Here is a 21,220-nt window from a genome sequence, read left to right as displayed (position 1 = left end):
GGGGTTGCAGGAGAGTGAGGTTGGAGATGAGAAGGTCTAAAGCTGATCACTGTGAAATGTGAGAATCCCAAGAACAGGCAAGACGTAAACAGGTTAGCCTCCGTGCCTTCAGATAAAGGTCCACTTAAAATTTCTCTAGGTATTTAGTAATGAAGTGTATAGGACTTAGAAAGGGCTTAAAAAAATAATACTGGGGACTTCCCTGGTGGTCCAGAGGTTCAGAATCTGCCTTCCAATGCAGGCAACACAGGTTTGAATGATTCCTGGTCAGGGAACTAGGATTCCACATGCACCGGGGCTCCTAAGCCCTTGTGCCGCAACTAGAGAAAGCCCATGCACTGCAAGGAAGACCCAGCAGAGCCAAAAGAAAAGATACTGGAAGTGTCACGCAAGAGGCAGCCAAGGTTTGGTGACTGCCAATTATAGATAGGACAGCTAGGCCTTGGCAGTGTCTGCGATTGGATAATAAGGAGGGAGGAGAAGCTGAAATGCCTTGTGAAAACTCAAGTGTCCATGTGAAAACATCGTGCAGAGCCTCTGTGGCGAACGTTGTCTTTCTCGTTGTGTAATCTTGCCTTTCCTCATCAGGACCAGACTTATAAAGCGGCCTTCCTGCAGACAGTTTCTGACCTTTTGGTGTGAAGTTCCCTCAGGCTCTTAACCCTGGACAAACCTGCACGGCTGAGCAGAGTCGAAGAACACAGTGTTCTGATCAAGTCTTGTCTTCTTTTTTCTCTTATCTTATGACTAGAGCCTCCATTCTGGTCAAGGCAGTGACTTTCTTGAAGTCTGTCCATCTGTGAAGTATCCTTCTGGAGGTTTTTGCCTCCCAGACGCGACCTGAAGACGGACAAGCAGACGTTGGAAGCAGAGAGGTCTCTGAGGTACAGAGCCAGCCTTTATTTTCAGTCAGTGAAGCCCATACGAATATCTCTACTTAGCTATTGAGGGCAGTACCAAAGTGTTAAGAAGTGCTCTCTGCTTTTAAGACAATTAAAATTCAGCTGGAGAGCTGAAACCAACATACCTACAAAAAAATTTTAGCCCAGTAAATGCTGAACCATGTGGTGGTGACCAGATTGCTAGTAGAATTCAAAAGAAGGATAATCAGTAGGAGCTGGAGAAATAAAAGAGATCTTCTTTGAGAAAATGGGACTCCCACAGACTATAGAAAAATTCAGAAAATTAGGAAAGAGGCAGGACAAGTTTGCCAGCATAAGCAAAAGTAAAGATAAGCACGGCAAGAGCTGGAAGCCAGATTAGTGTAAGTGTTCTGTATTGGGGGCCAGTGGGAAATAACATCGTATTATATCCCCTGTATTGTGCTGTTGTTTAGTTGCTAAGTCGTGTCCGACTCTTATGCGATGCCATGGACTGCATGCAGCCTGCCAGGCTCCTCTGTCCATGGGATTTCCCAGGCAAGAATGCTGTCCTAAAGGTCTCTCACTGACTCTGCCATTTAAGGAATTTGGAACCGTGGCCAGACAGCCACCAGGAGAGGGTGCTCTTTGAGGGTCCATTTACTTTGAAAAATAATAATAAATATTTTCTATTTATTTATTTTATTTTTGGCTGTGCTGGGTCTTGGTTGCTGCTCGTGGGCTTTCTCTAGTTGCAGTGAGTGGGGAGCTACCCCTCGTTGCAGTGCATGGGCTTCTCATTGCAGTGGGGCTTGTGGGCTCAGTAGTTGTGGTGCATGGGTTTAGTTGCTCTGCAGCACGTGGGATCTTCCCGGACCAAGGACTGAAGCTGCATCGCCTGCATTGGCAGGCAGATTCTTAACCGGTGGACCACCAGGGAAGTCCTATGGGTCCATTTTCTATTCAGGCACATTCTTTCCTACCTTGGTTCAACTTTGGCCTGATCTGCCAGACTTTTCTGTCTAGTTTGTGCAGGCGTAAAACATGTTGTTCTTCATTGGAGACACTGACAGCAAAGAGGGAAAAATAATGATAAATCCTAAACTATTGTTCTTTAACTCCAGGGTGAATAATTACTGCTTAAAAAAAGAGTCTGAAGTGGGGCTCGTAATCCGTATTTTTAACAAGCACCGACTGACACTGTTTCAGGTGGTCAGTGGAACATATTTTGAGAAACACTACTACAAACTGAAGTTGACAATGAAGTGCCAAAATGCCGTGGACAGTCACACATACTGCTTATGTATTTCTGGACTTAGTTTTGAGAATTTATCCTCTTTTATGTACAGCTCTTCTAAAACTTACATGGTTATCAATTAAAGAGCAAGATCTAGACACTCTGTTTTGGTGTTTAGTTTTGTCTTCCCAACTAGATTGGGATATCTTAAAAACAGCTATGCTCTCAGGCTTTTCTTATTTGCCCCAGAGTAGGGTGACGGACCATCTTTAGGGTTGGAATGCTCAGGGGAAAATCCCTGATACCTTAATCTAACCTTCTTTAAAAACCTGGAAGCCATTTGGTATTTGGAAACTTGTATTAGTTTTTTTAGGGCTGCCATGGTGGAGTATCACAGACTGGGTGACTTAAACGATAGAAGTTTATTTCTTCACAGTTCTAGAGGCTATAAGTCTACGATTAAAATGACAGCAGAGTTGGTTTCTTCTTAGGCTTCTTTCTTTGGCTCGTAGTTGACCATCTTCTCCAGCAAAACAGCCACATCTGGTAAAGGCTTCATCAATTGTGATTCACAGATGGTCTTCCCTCATTGTGTGTCTGTGTCCTAATCTCTTCCTATAAGGCTCCCAGTCATTTGGAATTAGGGCCCACTTAATGACGTCAGTTTCCTCTTTAAAGAGCCAATCTCCAGCTAATATTCTGAGGTGCTTGAGGGTTGAGACTTTGACATATAAATTTAGATCACAGTTCAGTCTGTTACAGCCATTAGGGTACCTAGAAATGTGCCACTTTCTCCCTTCTCTCACACCTGTTAGTCTTGTAGAGTAAGCTCTCCACCCTCTAACTCTCCTCCACCACTTCTTACAGACACAAGCTTGTGTGGCAAGTACCCATGGAACAGCGCTGAAGAGCCTATAGTGGAGATGGGCAGGTTGTGGCATGCATCAAACAAAACAACACTTCGGAGTTGAAATCCAGGTGAACTGTCTTAAAGACACAGCTCTCTGCCCACTCTTGGTCCAACTGTCACTTGATGATGATAATTAGACTTCTATATCCTATGTAAATAGTCTTGGTGTATCTTAACTCATCCTTCATTTTCTTTTCTGGTAGCTCATTCATTAGGTCTCTCCTTGGCTAGTACTTTATAGAGCTCAGTTACTTCAAATGTTTAATGAGGTCAAAAGCAAGACATGTAAGGGCTTGCTGAAGGTTCACATGACAGTTTCTGAGCACGACCCCCTGGTTCTGCAGTATTCCTAAGGCTGATAAACAGCAACATCACTAAGAAAGAAATCTATTATAAGCAGTAGGAACTAGGAAAAATGGATGAAAAATAAGACAAATAACCTCAAGATTTTTAGTTCTTTGTAAAGTCGCTTCCTTCATGGCAGCTTCATAGGGAAGAGATAAAGTTTCCTCTTTCTATGCTTTTTTTTTTTTCAGTCAATCAAGTCAAACATCTTGTTAAACAGTGAGGCCTTGCTCAGTTATCTTTATATTCTGATTCTCCTCTCTTTGTTCAACTGACAGGTGCATCTAATGACAGTTATTGTGAAACTTGGGTGACTGCTCTATATAAAGTTCACATTTTCCTTCTGAATGTGTTTCCAGTCTCTATTCTATTCAAGTAGGTTGGTAAACTCTTGGAGAAGTCACCACCTAAAGGTATGATGAGGGCTTCTAGAATACTTTTCCCTGTTGACCAACCTTCCTATCTTCCTGCTTCGGCTTCCCTCCAAGAACTTCTGACCTCAGGTTGTGTATTTCTATCCTGTTCACTCTTTTGCTCCCTGGCTCAGGACTTCTTCCCATCAAACTATCATCCTTTGTACCACTTAGTACAAGCTTGTTAGCATAAGCTTGTTAGAAGTTCAGAAAAGTACCCTGGGCAGGATTGGAAAGAGTTAAACTCACTCTTCTGAAGTGCAATTTTCTCTAATTTTCTTTCTCTTCTGCTCTGTAGTTTTATTATATGTTTGTATTCTTTCCAGTTACTATTAATTTTCAACACAGAATCACCATGAATGTCTTGCTGTAAAATAACTGGCAAAACTAGAGAAATCGGCTGCCTTCTTCTCAAAGACCTGGTGTAACCACCGTGGAGATGGGGAGGCGCGCTCCTTTCCAAGAAGCCGGGAGCTGGGTGCCGTCCAGGCTCGGGGCAGGCGCAGGAGCCTGTCCTTTGGCACTCTGCCCTTCTTACTGAGCTTTCTTCACCGAGGCTTCCCCTCAAGTGCTTCAGGATTCAGCACCTCAGACTCCTTTGGGGTGGGCCACCCAGCGAGGTCGGTTGTCTCAGAACAGGGCTTGGTTTGCCAGCAGGGAACTTGGAAACCAGCCTGTGTGATCCTGGGCAGTTCGTGAATGCGATACCCTCCGCGTCGGGGCACGGGGATTGAACAGGGTAGGGTCCTCACGCGGCCTGCGCACCGCCCGCCTCGCTCAGCCCTGCTCGATCCAGCGCTCCCTTCCCGCGCCGCGAGCCGGATGGCCCCTCGCGCCATTCCCCATTCCCGGCTTCGCCGGGAGGAGGAGCCGGCCGGGCCGCCGGCTCGGCACCGCCCCCGGAGAAAGGGCCGGAGGCCACCCGGGACCCGCCCGCCCTCTAGCCGCTGGGCCCCGAATGGCAGAGCGGTGCTCGGACCATCCGTATCGCCTCACGTCGCCCCGCCCCGCGCCGTCCTCCCATTGGCTGTCGCCGGGCCCTCGGGGCCCGCGCCTCTCTGCGTGGCCAGCCAGACCGCGCCGCCGCGGGGAGCGGGGTCGGAGGTGAACGGCCTCGAGTAACCCCGGACGTAGTCACCTCATGGGGCTCCCCGGCTGAGGTGGGAGCGGGGGCGGGGCGGGGCGGGGCCGGAGTCCTGAAGCCCCGCCCCTCCCCGTGTGCCGGGCCGGCCTGGTGCTGCGCGCCTGTCAGCCATCGCCGGAGCTACCGGCGTCTCCTCCCGCCCAGCGCCGCCTCCACGCAGGGGTCCGGGACCGCCGGACCGCGGGACGCTGCCGCCGCCGCCTTGAGGTGAGGAGGGGAAGGCCGCCCCGCAGCCTGCGATTCGGAACCGGGAGAGGCCGGGGCCCGGGGAGGGGCGGCGGCTGCAAAGGGCCGCCTCCCATCTTCCGCCGCACGCGGCCCGGGCTCCATCCCGCCCGGACCCGGTGCTTGGCAGCCCGGCTCTCCCCGCATTTCTTCTGGGGCTTCTCGTTTACCTCTGGGGGAGACGTGGAGGCACCTGGGCTGGGGGTCTCCAGGCGTCGAAGCTCAGACCCCGGAACTGGGAGGCGTACAGCCCAGGGCCTCTCGGAAGGGGCTGGTGTGTCTGCCTGGAGCGGGTCCCTCCGTCCTCCCGCGCCAGCCCCGGCGTGGTCTGATCCCTTCCAGACCCCAGTCTCCAGTGCGACCCTGCGCTGCGGAGAGGAAGGAGATCCACGTGGGAGGGGGGTGTTGAGGGCTGGGTCCAGTTGCCCCGAAAGTCTGCTTCTCTTGCAGAGAGAGAGAGGTTGTGGGGTGCAGAGACCCCGGACTGCTTTCTGCTTTCCCTGTCTTTGTATCGTGGTGGGAGCCAGGAGCCGGGCGAGGTGTCCCTTGCCAGTTTCTGCCCCCAGAGTTTTATTAAGTATTTTCTCTAAGGGACGTAGTAAAAGGTACGCCTGCTCTTACTATCTCCCTCACGTTTATGGGACTGTTCACGGGAAGCTGTCGGAGGTAGGACGTGGCCAGGTTGTGTGAGGCTAATGAATTTCAGAGGAAAACGTGCCGGAAGATCCTGCTTGGGTCAGACCCAACCGTATTTCTGGAATTGGACGCGGGAAAGTTGACGCTGGTGGACACTAGGAATCAGCTCTAAATGCTAGGGACTCCAAGTAGGCTTTGTGGGTTTTACAGAAGCAAATAAGAATAAGCTAACAACTGTACAGGTTTCGGAAATACTTTAATTTCAGGTGTTTTTGTTTTGGGGTTTAAGACTGAAATCTCTAAATTTCTGATTCCGTTTCTCCTTAAGCAGGGCTTCAGTAATTTCCCAGTGTGCGGAATAAACCTGATAATGTGGTCATCAGTCTCAGAAGTTGGTCCTCCTCGACCCCTTCTTTTCTTTCATTTTTTACCCCCTTGTCCACAGTACAGATTGAGAAGCGTGGTTACTTTGGTTTTATGGTTTCTTCTTCTTGGGGGGCACGGATAGGAATTCTCTTCTTGGTGGAGATGTCTTGCATGTCTGTGAGGAGAAGGCTTTCCGTGTGCCTATTTACTTGATAGGCACTTTTGCCTGGGAAATCCCATGGACAGAGGTGCCTAGCCAGCTACAACCCATGGGGCCACAAAGAGTCAGAGCCACTTAGCCACTAAACCGTTAAGAAAAGCACTGTGGTTTAATAGGGGAGGACAGCAGCTTGCAGTGTCCAGAGAGATGCCTGCTTGCTGCAAAGTAGCAACTTACTTCTCTTGCCTCAGTTTCCTCATTTTTAATAACAGGAGGAACTGTTGTGAATTTCAGGATAATTAGCAAACATTGTAAAATGGCATAAAAAAGATGTCAAAGTATTAGTTTATGAAGTCACCTGAGTTTATTTGTGTGGCACAAGTTTCGTTTGGAATTAACCAGTGCAGAGCAGAAATACATCTCCCCTAAGATGTCATGGTTTTTAAAGTGGGAGGAAACGTTGAGAAATGGTGACATTTGGTTTAGTTATCTTAATAGTTCAGAAGACAAGATTATGTCAATGAACTAGTATTGTGAAAGCCAGCCTTAGAACTCTCATCCCATCCTTGCCTTTTCAAAGTGCCATGGACACATTCAGGTGTAGATCACTATGTAACATTTGATTTCCTTTTCAGTCAATGACTAGAAAGTTTTTTGTCTGTCACATACTGGCTAACAGGTCTGGGGCTAGTGTTTTCCTTTCTTAAAAACAAAATTTTTTTTTGGATAGCTAATATCCTAAAAGTATTGGTTGAAGAAAGAAGTAAGTTAAAATAAAAATTATTGGAATCACATGTTGGAATTTAATATTTTTAATTGGAGGAGTCTTTTTACAATTCAGAAAAAGATTTTTATATCATTATCTAAAATTGTTCTTAAAGATTAATAATAATAGCAGATATGCACCAAGTGTCTTTCCAAGCCCTTAAAACAGTAAGGTTATGAAGAAGTAAATAAACACCGAAGACTCATTGGCCAAAAAAAGTTTCTTTTAACTATTGAGGCAAGTAACATTTTTAAAGGAAATTTTTATTGATCTTCCACTGTAACAGATTGTTGCTTATCTAGTTTTTTGCTTCACTAATTTTTAAAGTTCAGTGAGTATCCACTACTTGGCTCTAATGGGTTATGTGAGATGATATTTACATAGAGGAAACTATGACAAATAGCGGTCAGAATAAATCTCATTAATAGGGCATAGGTTTTTATGAGTTCAAAAGTCAGTCTTACTATGTATGCTCTCATGATACACAGTTCTCTTACCAATTTGTTATTTATTCAAGCCATCATAAAGCCATTTAGTCTCTAGTCTCAGGATGTTGAAGGAAGCAAGTGAAAAGAAACTTCAGCAGCAAGGGATGTTAGCACCTTACCAAAAGGTTGGTGGTCCCAGTTGGTTTGGCCTTTGACGGATGTTATTTGGAACTTAGGTTTATTCCATCCTCTCAGGTTGCTGCACTCGCCTTCCTTCGTATAAGGAACCACAGGAGTGTTTACCATTACATGGCATCAGAAACTGAAGTTGCATGGAAGTAGTAGTTACAAAGTAGTCATCCCAGATAGAGTACATTTGGATAATGATTTTCGTTTTCGGAAATGATAACATGAAGTTTGAAAATTCTGAATGAATTCGTGGAGTTAAGTTTGAAAAGCAGACTCAGTTTTGGACAAATTTTTTCAGGACGTGTAAGGTTTTGTTTATGAATATTTGACTATCTCCTGTGATAGAATGGGCCTGCCACGTGGTGCTAGTGGTAAAGAACCCACCTGCCAATGCAGAAGACATAAGAGACTTGAGCTGGATCCCTGGGTCAGGAAGATCCCCTGGAGGAGGGCATGCCAACCCACTCCGGTGTTTTTGCCTGGAGAATCCCATGGACAGAAGAGCCTGGTGGGCTACAGTCCATGGGGTCACCAAGAGTCTGGCACGACGGTAGCGACTTAGCACACATGTATGATAGAAATAAGAGAGTACTCTAATGGGGTTCCTAAAAATCATCCTTTGTTTTTGTAGACAACTCAAACCTGTTCTTAAGCCATAAGTTGGCACATGTATATGTGTATGTGTATGTATTTACATACATGCCAAGTTGGGGGGATAGTAGGTTGATAGGAGCTTGATTAGTTTTTAAATTTACCAGAAGAGATATCAGCAAATTGGCACCAAGAGGATAGATAGCTGGGTTGTTTGTGTTTTGTGCTTCAGCATTTAGTGGTATTCCTGAGCCTGGCAAGGCAAACTGTTGAATTTCCCTTTGATTCCATCTTATAAAAATCTGAGAACTGAATGGAACTTTTAGTATTAGAATATACCTTAGGAGTTTTCTAGTTCAACTTTATAGTTAATATGAAAATATTTTATCCAATACTCCTGTTGGAAACTTCCAGCTCTAGGCAGTGCATCGTCTGACTGGTACATCATCAAGCAACTAATTTTTGAGAGTTGTTCATTATTTTCAACCTAAAACTGTCTCCCTAAAACCTATAAAATGTATCTCCAAGAGGATTAGGACTTTTGGCTTTAACGTGTACGTTTCACCAGCTCCACATTTCTGCCAGATAATGTAAAATACAATGCCTAACACATCCAGAACACTTGTGGGCAGGCCAAAAAAAAACCACAAAAAACAAACAACAGTTCTTCAGGGAAGAAATTGTCCTTATCCTTGAATCCTGGGTGCTCTCTGGAAGGTAGCTGACACCTGAATCATGGTTTCAGTTCAGTTCAGTTGCTCAATCGTGTCCGACTCTTTGCGACTCCATGGACTGCAGCACGCCAGGCCTCCCTGTTCATCACCAGCTCCCGGAGTTTACCCAAACTCATGTCCATTGAGTCGGTGATGCCATCCAACCATCTCATCCTCTGCCGTCCCCTTCTCCTCCCGCCTTCAATCTTTCCCAGCATCAGGGTTTTTTTCAAATGAATCAGCTCGTCTGATCAGGTGGTCAAAGTATTGGAGTTTCAGCTTCAACATCAGTCCTTCCAATGAACACTCAGGGCTGATCTCCTTTAGGATGGACTGGTTGGATCTTCTTGCAGTCCTAGGGACTCTCAAGAGTCTTATCCAGCACCACAGTTCAAAAGCATCAATTCTTCAGAACTCAGCTTTCTTTACAGTCCAACTGTTACATCATGGTTTCAGCTTTTTCTAAAAGCTGCTCTATGAAGTAAGATTATGGGGAGGAACTGATTCATAATCCCAGAGATTTTTGAATTCACAAAATGGCTTTTTACCTGGAGGCCTCTAAATGTTTCAAGGGAATACTCTTTGAAATTTGAACACATGATTCGCGTCTCTTAATATGTTTCGTCATCCCTCATATTCATTTGCATTTCTATGGAACACAGCCTACAAAAGCCTAGTGTTTACACAGCATTGTAAAGTGTTAGGGTAGTAGATTTCAGACAATTGGAAGAGACAATAACTTTTCCAGCTTCATTGAAGAAATAACAGAGTCAGTTACACAGTAACACATATTAATAAATGAATGGAAAAACTTCCCTGGTGGTCTAGTGGTTAAGACTCTGTCTTCCAATTCAGGGAGTGTGGGTTGGGGAACTAAGATCCCATATGCTGCAGGGTACAGCCAAAAGTTAAATAAATAAATAAATAAATAAATATATATATATATAAACTAAGAAATAAATGGGATTTCCCTGGTGGTCCAGTGGTTAAGAATTTGCCTAGCAATGCAGCCCTGGAAGAGGGCATGGCCACCCACTCCAGTATTCTTGCCTGGAGAATCCCATGGACAGAGGAGCCTGATGGGCTACAGCCCATGTGGTTGCAAAGAGTTGGACATGACTGGATACAACTGAAGTGACTTAGCACATATGCATACCAGTGCAGGGAACGTGGGTTCAATCCCTGGACTGGGGAGATTCCACGTGCTGCAGAGCAACTAAGCCTGTGCGCCACAACTACTGAGCCCGCATTTTAGAGTTTGTGCTCTGCAACAAAACAAGCTGCTACCGCAGGAATCCTATGTACTGCAACTAGCGAGTAGCCCCTGCTCGCCACAACTAGAGAAAGCCCCTGAGCAGCAGCAAAGACCCAGCACAGCCACCAATAAGTAGAGTGAGTGACACACCAGTTGTCTTCTTAAATGCTCAGGCAGATACATGAGATAAGGAATTAGAGTAGCATGAAACTAATGGGTAAAGCTTTTTATTAAACGTTTGAAATTTTAGTTGCTAGTAAATAGTACCTTCACATAATTCAAAATTGTAAGCGTACCAAAGTGTATACAGTGACATTCTCTCTCCCTCCTTTGTCTTGCAGCCATTCAGTTCTCCTTACCAGAGACAAGCAGTGTTATTTATTTCTTACTATAACTTTTAATAGTAATTATCAGATATGTTAAATTTAATTAAGTATTTCTTAATAATAACCAGAGATTTTATTCATATTAAAACAGATACTCTCGTATATCTTCCTACTCTACCAACTTAAAAAAATGTATATTCTTTCTTTCTGTCTTTGGCCGCAGCAGGTCTTACTCATGGCGTGCGGGATGTGGAATCTTTAGTTGCGGCATGTGAACTCTTTAGTTGTGGCGCAAGGGATCTAGTTCCCAGACTAGGGCTTGAGCCTGGGCCCCCTGCAGTGGGAGTAAGGAGTCTTAGCCACTCGACCACCAGGGCAGTCCCCTGCTCAGCCAGCTTTTTAATACAAACTGCACACACTTTGGCTTCCCTGGTCACTCAGTGGCAAAGAACCCACTTGGCAATGCAGGGTATATGGGTTTGATTGCTGGGTCAGGAAGATCCCCTGGAGAAGGAAAGGACAGCTCACTCCAATACTCTTGCCTGGGAAATCCCCTGGACAGAGGAACCTGGCAGGTCACCACCCATGGGGTTGCAAAAGAGTCAGACATAGACTTAGCAACTAAACAACAACAACAAATACATTCTTTATACACCATCCTTCATCTTTGATTTCTTCACTTACCATTACACGGTGAGCTGTTTACCTTTTTATTTTCATCAGGGTAATATGTGCATATAGTGGGGTTTTTTTGGCTGCACGGGGTTTGTGTTGTTGCACTGGGGCTTTCTCTAGTTGTGGTGGGTGGGCTTCTCACTGCGGTGGCTTCTCTCTTGTGGAGCACCGGCTCGAGGCTCTCAGGCTTCAGTAGTTGTAGCACACAGGCTCAGTAGTTGAGGCTCAGGGGCTCTAGAGTGTGGGCTTAGTCCCTCTGTAGCATGTAGGATCTTTTGGACGAGGGATGGAACCCATGTCCCCTGCGTTGACGGGCAGACGTTCAACCACTGGACCACCAGAGATGTCCCCCACCATATTTTTTCGTTACAAAAATCCTTATTCCCTTTTGTAATTAATCTACAGCGCATGAGGTGATTTTTCTTCACTTTTTCTTGTGGTAAAATAACATATAACATTTAAATTAACATATAACATTTAAATAATATATAGCATTATAAAATGACTCTTGAGAGTCCCTTGGACTGCAAGGAGATCCAACCAGTCTGTCCTAAAGGAGATCAGTACTAGGTGTTGTTTGGAAGGAGTGATGCTAAAGGTGAAACTCCAATACTTTGGCCACCTGATGCGAAGAGTTGACTCATTGGAAAAGATTCTGATGCTGGGAGGGATTGGGGGCAAGAGGAGAAGGGGACAACAGAGGATGAGATGGCTGGATAGTATCATCGACTCGATGGACGTGAGTCTGAGTGAACTCTGGGAGTTGGTGATGGACAGGGAGGCCTCGCGTGCTGCGATTCATGGGGTCGCAAAGAGTCAGACACGACTGAGCGACTGAACTGAACTGAACTGAACTGAACATTTACCATCTTCACCATTTAAAAATGTACAGTTTTGCATTATGATATATAATACATTCGTAATGCTGTGCAGCTATCACTGCCATCCATCTCTGGAACTTTTTTCATCTTGTAAAACTGAATTGCTATACCCTTTGAACAGTAACTCCCTGTTTTCCTCTTCCCCAGCCCCCATCAACTGCCATTCTACTCTTGGTCTATAATTTTGACTGAGGACCTCATATAAGTGGAATCATACAGTATTTGTCTTTTCGTGACTGACTAATTTCACCTAGCATAATGTCCTCAAGGTTTATTTACATCGTAGCATATTGCTCTTTAAGGTTGAATAATATTTTATTTTATGTATATGTTACATTTTGCGTATCCATTTATCTGTCAATGCATGCTTGGTTTTTTCCAAGTTTTAGTTATTCTGAATAATGCTGTTCTGAACATGGGTGTACAAATATCGCTTTGAGATCCTGCTTTCAGTTCTTTTGAGTATATACCCAGAGTGGAATTGGTGGGTCATATGGTAATTCTATTCTTAATTTTTTTGAGGAACCATCATGCTGTTTTCCATAGGACTACCAGTTTATACCCCACAGCACCCCAAGGGTTCTGATTTCTCCACATCCTTACCAATACTTGTTTTCTCTGTTTTTGATAGTGGCCATCCTAATTACTGTGGACTGGCTTCTTATTTTAGTTTTGATTTGTGTTTCCCTAATGATTAGTAAGGACTTCCTGGTGGCTCAGTGGTAAAGAATCCTCCTGCCAATGCACGAGATGTGGGTTTGATCCCAGGGTTGGGAAGATCCCCTGGATGGCAACCCACTCCAGTATTCTTGCCTGGGAAGTCCATGGGGACTTGCCTGGGCTCATGGGGTCACAAAAGAGTCAGACATGCCTTAGCAAGTAAACAACAACAACAAATGATTAGTAATGTTGGGCATATTGATGTGCTTATTGGACATTCATAGGTCCTCTTTGGAGAAATGTTTATTCAAATCTTTTGTCCAGTTTTGAATTGGGTTGTTTTTTTGTTGTTGAGTTTTAGAAGGTCTCTATTATATTCTGGATATTTATTACTTATCGAGTATATGATTTGCAAATATTTTCTTCCATTCTTTGGATTGCATTTGTACTCTTGTTGATAGAGTCTTTGGATGAACAAACTTCTTTTAATTTTCAAGAAATCCAATTTGCCTGTTTTTTTCCTTTGTTACCTATACTCTTGATGTCATAGCCAAGAAATCTTTGCCAAATCCAATGATGTGAAGTTTTTGTCCCGTGTTTTCTTCTAAGCATTTTGTTGTTTTAAGTCTTACATTAGGTCTTTGATCCATTTGAGTTAATTTTTGTCTGAGGTGTTAGGTAAGTGTCTGATTTTATTTGTTTGCATGTGGAGATTTAGTTTTCTCAGCACCATTTGTTGAAAAGGCTGTCCTTTCCCCATTAAATAGTCTTGGCACCCTTGTCAAATATCATTTGACCCTATAAACAAGGGTTTCTTTCTGGAATCTCCCTTGTATTCCATTGGTCTTCATGTCTGTCTTTATGCCAATATCACATAGCTTTGACCACTGTAGCTTAGAAGCAGTTCTTGAAATCAGGAAGTGTAAGTTCTCCAGTTTGTTCTTTTTCAAGATTTTTTTTTTTCCGGGGGGCACTATTCAAGAACCCTCGAGATTCCATACGAATTTTAGGGTAGGTTTTTCCTGTTTCTGCAGAAAATGTCCTTGGGATTTTGATAGGAATTGCACTGAATTTGGGGAGTATTGATATTTTAACAAAATTCAGTCTTCCAATGCATGAACGTGGCATGTGTTTCCATTTATTTATGTCTTTAATTTCTTTCAGCAATGTATAGAACTATAAAAACTATAAAAGTTTTCATTGTACAAGTCTTTTACCTCTTTGGTTTAGTTAATTCCTGTATATTTTATTCTTTTAAATGCTGTTGTAAATGGAATTGTTCTTGTAATTTCCATTTCAGCTTGTTCACTGTTAGTGTGTAGAAATACAACTGACTTTTGTGTTCTGCCACTTTGCTGAATTCATCTATGAACTCTTTAACGGTTTTTGTTTTTCTATTTTGGTGTGTGTAAAATCTTTAGAGATTTTACATCTAAGATCATATCACCTCCAGAGATAATTGCATTTTTTTCCTTTCCAATTTGATTGTCTTTTCCTTTTCCTTTTTTCTTACCTGATTGCTCTGGCTAGAATTTCTGTGGTGAATAGAAGTTGTAAAAGTGGACATTCTCTGTATGTCTCAGAGGAAAGCTTTTACTCTTTTACCACTGAGTATAATGTTTTCAGTGGGGTTTTCATATATGACTTTTTTGGTGTGAGATTCCTTCTCTTCTTGGAATGTTTTTTATCATGAATATGTATTGAATTTCATCAGATGCTTTTTCTGTATTAGTAGAGATGATCGTGTGGGTTTTTTCCCTTCATTCTGATATTGTGGTGTGTTACATTGATTAACTTATGTATGTTGAATCATCTTTGCATTCTTTCCAGTGGAATCTTTGCATCCCAGTTGGAAATGGTATATAAGTCTTTTAATACGCTGCTAAATTATGTTTGCTAGTTTTTTGTTGAGGATATTTAGAGTAACTGTAGCGTCATAGAATGAGTTAGGAAGTGTTCTCTTCAGTGTTTTGAAGAAATTTGAGAAGAATTGATATCAGTTCACCTTTAATTGTTTGGTAGAATTCACCAGGGGAGGTGTCAGATCCAAGACTTTCTTCACTGGGAGATTTTTGATTACTATTCTCACCTTTAATTGTTTGGTAGAATTCACCAAGGGAGGTGTCAGATCCAGGACTTTTCTTCATTGGGAGATTTTTGATTACTATTCTCCTTACTGGTTATAGGTCTATTCAGAGTTTGTATTTCTTTGTGATTTAGTTTTGTTTCTAGGAATTTATCCATTTCATCTAGATTATCCAAAGTGTTGGTATACAGTTGATTAGTCTTTTCTCTTGCTGCTTTCAAGATTCTCTATGTCTTTTGACTTTTAAAAAGTGAAAGTGAAAGAGAAGTCGCTCAGTATGTCCGACTCTTTGCGACCTGTGGACTGTAGCCCACCAACCTCCTCCATCCATGGGTTTCTCCAGGCAAGAGTACTGGAGCCGGTTGCCATTTGTTGGGCACCTACTGACCTGGGGAGTTCCTCTTTCAGTATCCTATCATTTTGCCTTTTCTTACTGTTCATGGGGTTCTCAAGGCAAGAATACTGAAGTGGTTTGTCATTCCCTTCTCCAGTGGACCACATTCTGTCAGACCTCTCCACCGTGCCCGCCCGTCTTGGGTTGCCCCGCGGGCATGCCTTAGTTTCATTGCGTTAGACAAGGCTGTAGTCCTAGTTAGACAAGGCAATGCCAAAGAATGCTCAAACTACCGCACAATTGCACTCATCTCACATGCTAGTAAAGTAATGCTCAAAATTCTCCAAGCCAGGATTCAGCAATACATGAACCGTGAACTTCCACATGTTTAAGCTGGTTTTAGAAAAGGCAGAGGAACCAGAGTCAAATTGCCAACATCCGCTGGATCATGGAAAAAGCAAGAGAGTTCCAGAAAAACATCTATTTCTGCTTTATTGACTATGCCAAAGCCTTTGACTGTGTGGCTCACAATAAACTGTGGAAAATTCTGAAAGAGATGGGAATACCAGACCACCTGACCTGCCTCTTGAAAAACCTGTATGCAGGTCAGGAAGCACCAGTTAGAACGGGACATGGAACAACAGACTGGTTCCAAACAGGAAAAGGAGTACATCAAGGCTGTATATTGTCACCATGCTTATTTAACTTATATGCAGAGTACATCATGAGAAATGCTGGACTGGAAGAAACACAATCTAGAATCAAGATTACTGGGAGAAATATCAATAACCTCAGATATGCAGATGACACCACCCTTATGGCAGAAAGTGAAGAGGAACTAAAAAGCCTCTTGATGAAAGTGAAAGAGGAGAGTGAAAAAGTTGGCCTAAAGCTCAACATTCAGAAAATGAAGATCATGGCATCCGGTCCCATCACTTCATGGCAAATAGATGGGGAAACAGTAGAAACAGTGTCAGACTTTATTTTTTTGGGCTCCAAAATCACTGCAGATGGTGACTGCAGCCATGAAATTAAAAGACGCTTACTCCTTGGAAGGAAAGTTATGACCAACCTAGATAGCATATTCAAAAGCAGAGATTATTACTTTGCCGACTAAGGTCCGTCTAGTCAAGGCTATGGTTTTTCCTTTGGTCATGTATGGATGTAAGAGTTGGACTGTGAAGAAAGCTGAGCGCCGAAGAATTGATGCTTTTGAACTGTGGTGTTGGAGAAGACTCTTGAGAGTCCCTTGGACTGCAAGGAGATCCAATCAGTCCATCCTAAAGGAGATCAGCCCTGGGATTTCTTTGGAAGGAATGATGCTAAAGCTGAAACTCTGGTACTATGGCCATCTCCTGTGAAGAGTTGACTCACTGGAAAAGACTCTGATGCTGGGAGGGATTGGGGGCAGGAGGAGAAGGGGACGACAGAGGGTGAGATGGCTGGATAGCATCACTGACTCGATGGACGCGAGTCTAAGTGAACTCAGGGAGTTGGTGATGGACGGGGAGGCCTGGCGTGCTGCGATTCATGGGGTCGCAAAGGGTCGGACACGACTGAGCAACTGAACTGCTGTGGTCCTAGTGTGATTAGATTGACTAGTTTTCTGTGAGTATGGTTTCAGTGTGTCTGCCCTCTGATGCCCTCTGGCAACACCTACTATCTTACTTGGGTTTCTCTTACCTTGGGCGTGGGGTATCTCTTCACGGCTGCTCCAGCAAAGCACAGTTGCTCCTCCTTACCTTGAATGAGGGGTATCTCCTCACCGCCGCCCTTCCTGACCTTCAACGTGGGATAGCTCCTGTAGGCCCTCCTGCACCCACGCAGCCACCACTCCTTGGACGTGGGGTTGCTCCTCCGGGCCTCCACCCCTAGCCTCGGGCGTGGGGTTGCTCCTCCGGGCCACCACCCCTGGCCTCGGACGCGGGGTAGGTCCTCCCGGCCGCCCCTGGCCTCGGACGTGGGGTAGCTCCTCTCGGCCGTTCCTGCGCTGTCGCAGCCTGGCACTCTCGGCTGCTGCCCCTGACCTCGGACGTGGGGTAACTCCTATTGGCCACGCTTGACTTTTAAAAGTTTGATTATGAAGTATGCCTATTGGTCTTTTAAGTTTGTCTCATTCGGAGTTTGTTAAACTTCTTCAACCTTTATATTTCTGTCTTTCATCAAATTTGGCAAGTTTTCAGCCACTTTCTTCGAATATTCTCTCTGCCCTTTTCTCACTTCTCCTTCTGAGATCTCAGTGCGCATGTTGGTCTCTTGATGGTGTCCCACAGCGCCCTTAGTCTCTGTTCGCTTTTGGTCTATCTGTGTTCTTTCCATCCCTCCAACTTGATAATTTATATGTCCTATCTTAGAGTTTGCAGATTCTTTCTTCTGCTTGCTCAAGTTTGTGTTAGTGAATTTTTCATTTCAGTTATGGTGCTTTTCAGCTCCAGAATTTCTTTTTGGTTTGTTTTTAGGTTTCTATTTCTTTATTCTTCTTTCCATTTTATTCAGAGATTGTTTTCTTGACTTTGTCCCCATCTTCCTTTAGTTCTTTGAGCATGTTTTAGACAGTTGCTTTAATATTTTTGTCTAATATATCTGCCATCAGGTGTTTTTTAGGAATAATTTTTGTTGATTTAGTGTTTTTTGTTTTTAAATGGCCATACTTTCCTCATGCTTCGTATGCCTTATGATCTTTTGTTGAAAACTGGATATTTGATTTTAATAATGTTGTAATTTTGGAAATCAGATTATCTTTCTTCCTAGAATTTGTTTTTTTTTTAAATTGTCATTTTTGGTTTTTTTTTGACTGTTGTAGACCATCTCCATGCAGAAGGTCAGCCTGAGATACAGATGTTAGGCCTCTTCAGATCTGTTCTGAGTCTTCCCCTCAGGATATTCAGTCACTTTCTAATTTTTCCCTGTACATGAAGTAGTTTTTGAATGTACTCGTGTTTAGTGTCTGGCTCCCGAAAGGGGGAAAAAGGAAAATGAAAGGGACATGAAAGAGCACTGGCTCGCTCTCTCCCTCTTTTTTTCCCAATATTTCTTTGTCTGTGTTGGGTCTTAGTTGCAGCATGTAGGATCCTTTGTCTGCCCCGTGGCATGTGGAATCCTAGTTCCCTGGCCAGGGATAAAACCCATGTCTTCTGAGTTGCAAGGTGGACTCTCAACCACTGGACCACCGAGGAAGTTCCAGGCACTGGTTATTTAAGTCCCCTGGAAGTCACTTCAGCTGGAGGATGAGGGATTTGCACCAGTGGGAGGAGGTGTAACAACTGTAGCTGTCTGCCTCTTTGTCTACACCTGTATGATCAGAAACAGCAGTCAGTGATCAGAGCACAGGTCCCCAGTATTTGAAGGACAGGGTTGTTTCTGTCCACCTTGGCTTCTAGCCTGTGTGTGAAGAGCGTGTGCAGTGCGGTGGGGCTGCATATGACTTGAGCTGGGAGATGGAGAGCTGTTGCTCTACTCCGAAGTAAGATTGACCATCAATGAGTGATAGTCGCTTGGTCGTGTCCGACTCTTTGCGACCCCACGGACTATAGCCCACCAGGGTCCTCTGTCCATGGAATTCTCCAGGCGAGAATACTGGAGTGAGTTGCCATTTCCTTCTCCAGGGAAAATTGCCTGTAATCAACCACAGTTAACCTTCAAAGTCTGTCCATGGAACTTGCAAGCTTTCAGTAGATTCCCAAGTTCCAGTATAGTTACACTAGGCAGATTCTGCCAGTGCAATTATTGTCTAACTGGGGACACAGATTCCTAGTACTTGCTACTCTACTGTCTTCCCAGAATCCTCTTCTGTAAGGCGATTTTCTTTTTTAACACTACGGGAATATCCTGTTTTAGAATAATCTCTTTTCCAATGGTTTTAACATACGTTTATGATTCTAGGCTGTATCAATTATTGTATTACTGTTTGTAAAATGAAATATATTTTCTAATTGCTTCATTTTAGGAAGTAATTATTTTGAGATTTTGCTGCCTAAAAATATCTTTATCCTTATAGTTGGTTGGCCATAGAATTTTAGGTTTGAAATACTTTTCTTTCAGAATTTTGAAACCATTGTTTCACTACCTTCAGGCTTCCATTATTTTTTTCAGGCTGTTAGGTATGAAGGGTATTCTGATTCTTGCTCCTTTGTATGTGACCTCTTTTTTTTTCCTCTCTGGAGGCTTATGGAATCTTTGCTTTGTCTTCATTTTTTAAAAATTTTAGTGAGGTCGCTTGGTGCCTGTCTGTTTTTGTTTGTTGTAGTAGACCTTTGATGGACCTTCTTAATCCGACCATTATGCCTTTCAGTTTTAGGAAGTTTATTGACTTACTACATCAGTTTTAGCTTTTCTTGTATTTTGTTCTCTTCTTACTTTTAAGAGGGCCACTTCTTCATATGGGCTTCCCTGGTGGCTCAGACAGTAAAGAATCTGATTGCAATGTAGGAGACCTGGCTTTGATCCCTGGGTAGGGGAGATCCCTAGAAAAGGGAGTGGCAACCGACTCCAGTATTCTTGCCTGGGAAATCCCGTGGACAGAGGAGCCTGGTGGGCTACGTACAGTCTATGGGGTCTCAAAGTGCTGGACGCTGCTGAGCGACTAATACTTTCGTACTTTCTTCTTCATATTTTGGACCTTCTGAATAGATTCTCTAGTACTTATCTGTTTTCTCTTATTGTTCATTCTTTTTTCTTTTTATTCTGATTGATGAAAGATATTTCTTTATCTTCTAACTTTTGTACTGAGTTTTCATTGCTGTGGTTGTATTTTTAACTTACAAGAACTCTTTCTTGTTCTTTAAATGTTTCCTTTAAAAATATCCCATGTGTTTCATGTAAGTAATATCTTAGTTCTCTCAGGATAATGATAGTCCTTTAAAATTAAACATTTTAATTTTGTTTTGAATTTTGAAGTGATTTTTAGATTTACAGGAAAGTTGCAGATAGCATACATAAGATTCCTGAATACCCTCCACCAAGCTTCCTTCAATGTTACTATCTTATATAATTACAGTACTTTTGTCAAAACTAAGAAGTTAACATTGGTTTAGTAATATTAAACTATAGACTTAATTTAGATTTCTCCAGCTTATTGTTCCAGGATCTAATCCAAGAAACTGCATTACATTTAGTCGTGATGACTCTTTAGTCTCCCTCAATCTGTGATCGTTTCTTAGTCTTTCTTTTCTTTTTTTTTTTAATGATCTTGACAGTTTTGAAGAGAACTGTTCAAGTATCTTGTCCTTTAATTCAAATTTGTCTGATGTTTTCTCGTGATTATTCTAGGGTTAGAAGTTTATAGGAAAAATACCACAGAAGTTAGGTTGCCTCCTGCCTCCCCTCCCCTAATTAAAATTTTTTTGTATTGCATAATCTCTTCAAGTTGCATTGTTTTCTACAGGTAGTCATTATTTTAAAAAAGAATTCTTTCATATTTTTCTCAGACATCTAGTAATCCTTAATTGACTGCTAAACTTTAAGAGAGAGGATTGAAAAACTAATCCAAGATTATGAAAATGTGAATGAGGCTCATTGACTGTTTATTTCACTGTGGGGTGATCTGACTGAGCATTTTAATTTGGGATCTCTAATGTTCTTTGTTGTTGTTCTACTTGAGGCTTTTTTTTTTTTTTTCTTTCATTCATCTGGTTAGATTCTGCAAAGAATGATCCTTCAGTTTCCCTCTTGGAGGGTGAAAATTGGGGAGAGAAGGCTGGGAAGTCTTACTCGATGTGTTTACTTAATCTCTCCACTTTCAATATGGTATCCTTCCTTTTACTGCTGCCAGCATCCCTCAGCCTAGAAACCCTCCATTTTACTCTCTAGAGAATAAAGCTTCAGTCTCTTACCAGGACGGTAGAGCAGCAGGCACCCGGGTTTACAGTTGGGGAGAAAATCTGAGGATCTGAAGCTTCTGAAATAGAATTTCATCCAATCCTCTTTATAGTTCCATCTTTCACTTCCACTTCCTGAACATTTTAGAGATTCTATGATGTAAATTATACTGATTCTGTGTTTACTACGATGGCTCGTGATTT

General features: G+C 43.1%; 1 protein-coding gene across 2 annotated transcripts in view; it reads left to right on the top strand.

Annotated features, from left to right (window-relative positions):
* The first annotated feature begins 859 nt into the window (after window positions 1-859).
* The window catches only part of ACACA (acetyl-CoA carboxylase alpha), a 240,065-nt gene continuing 219,704 nt past the window's right edge, over window positions 860-21,220 (top strand). For both annotated transcript variants that reach the window (XM_052657738.1, XM_052657739.1), the window contains exon 1: window positions 860-884. The gene's annotated coding sequence lies outside the window, so the exon portion shown is untranslated. The remainder of the gene's footprint in view (window positions 885-21,220) is intronic.

This window comes from Budorcas taxicolor, chromosome 19 (assembly GCF_023091745.1).
Source record: "Budorcas taxicolor isolate Tak-1 chromosome 19, Takin1.1, whole genome shotgun sequence".
In the NCBI taxonomy this organism is placed as follows: Eukaryota; Metazoa; Chordata; class Mammalia; order Artiodactyla; family Bovidae; genus Budorcas; species Budorcas taxicolor.
Note: the sequence above shows the minus strand (reverse complement) of the source record. Positions and strands in the feature narration are given on the sequence as shown.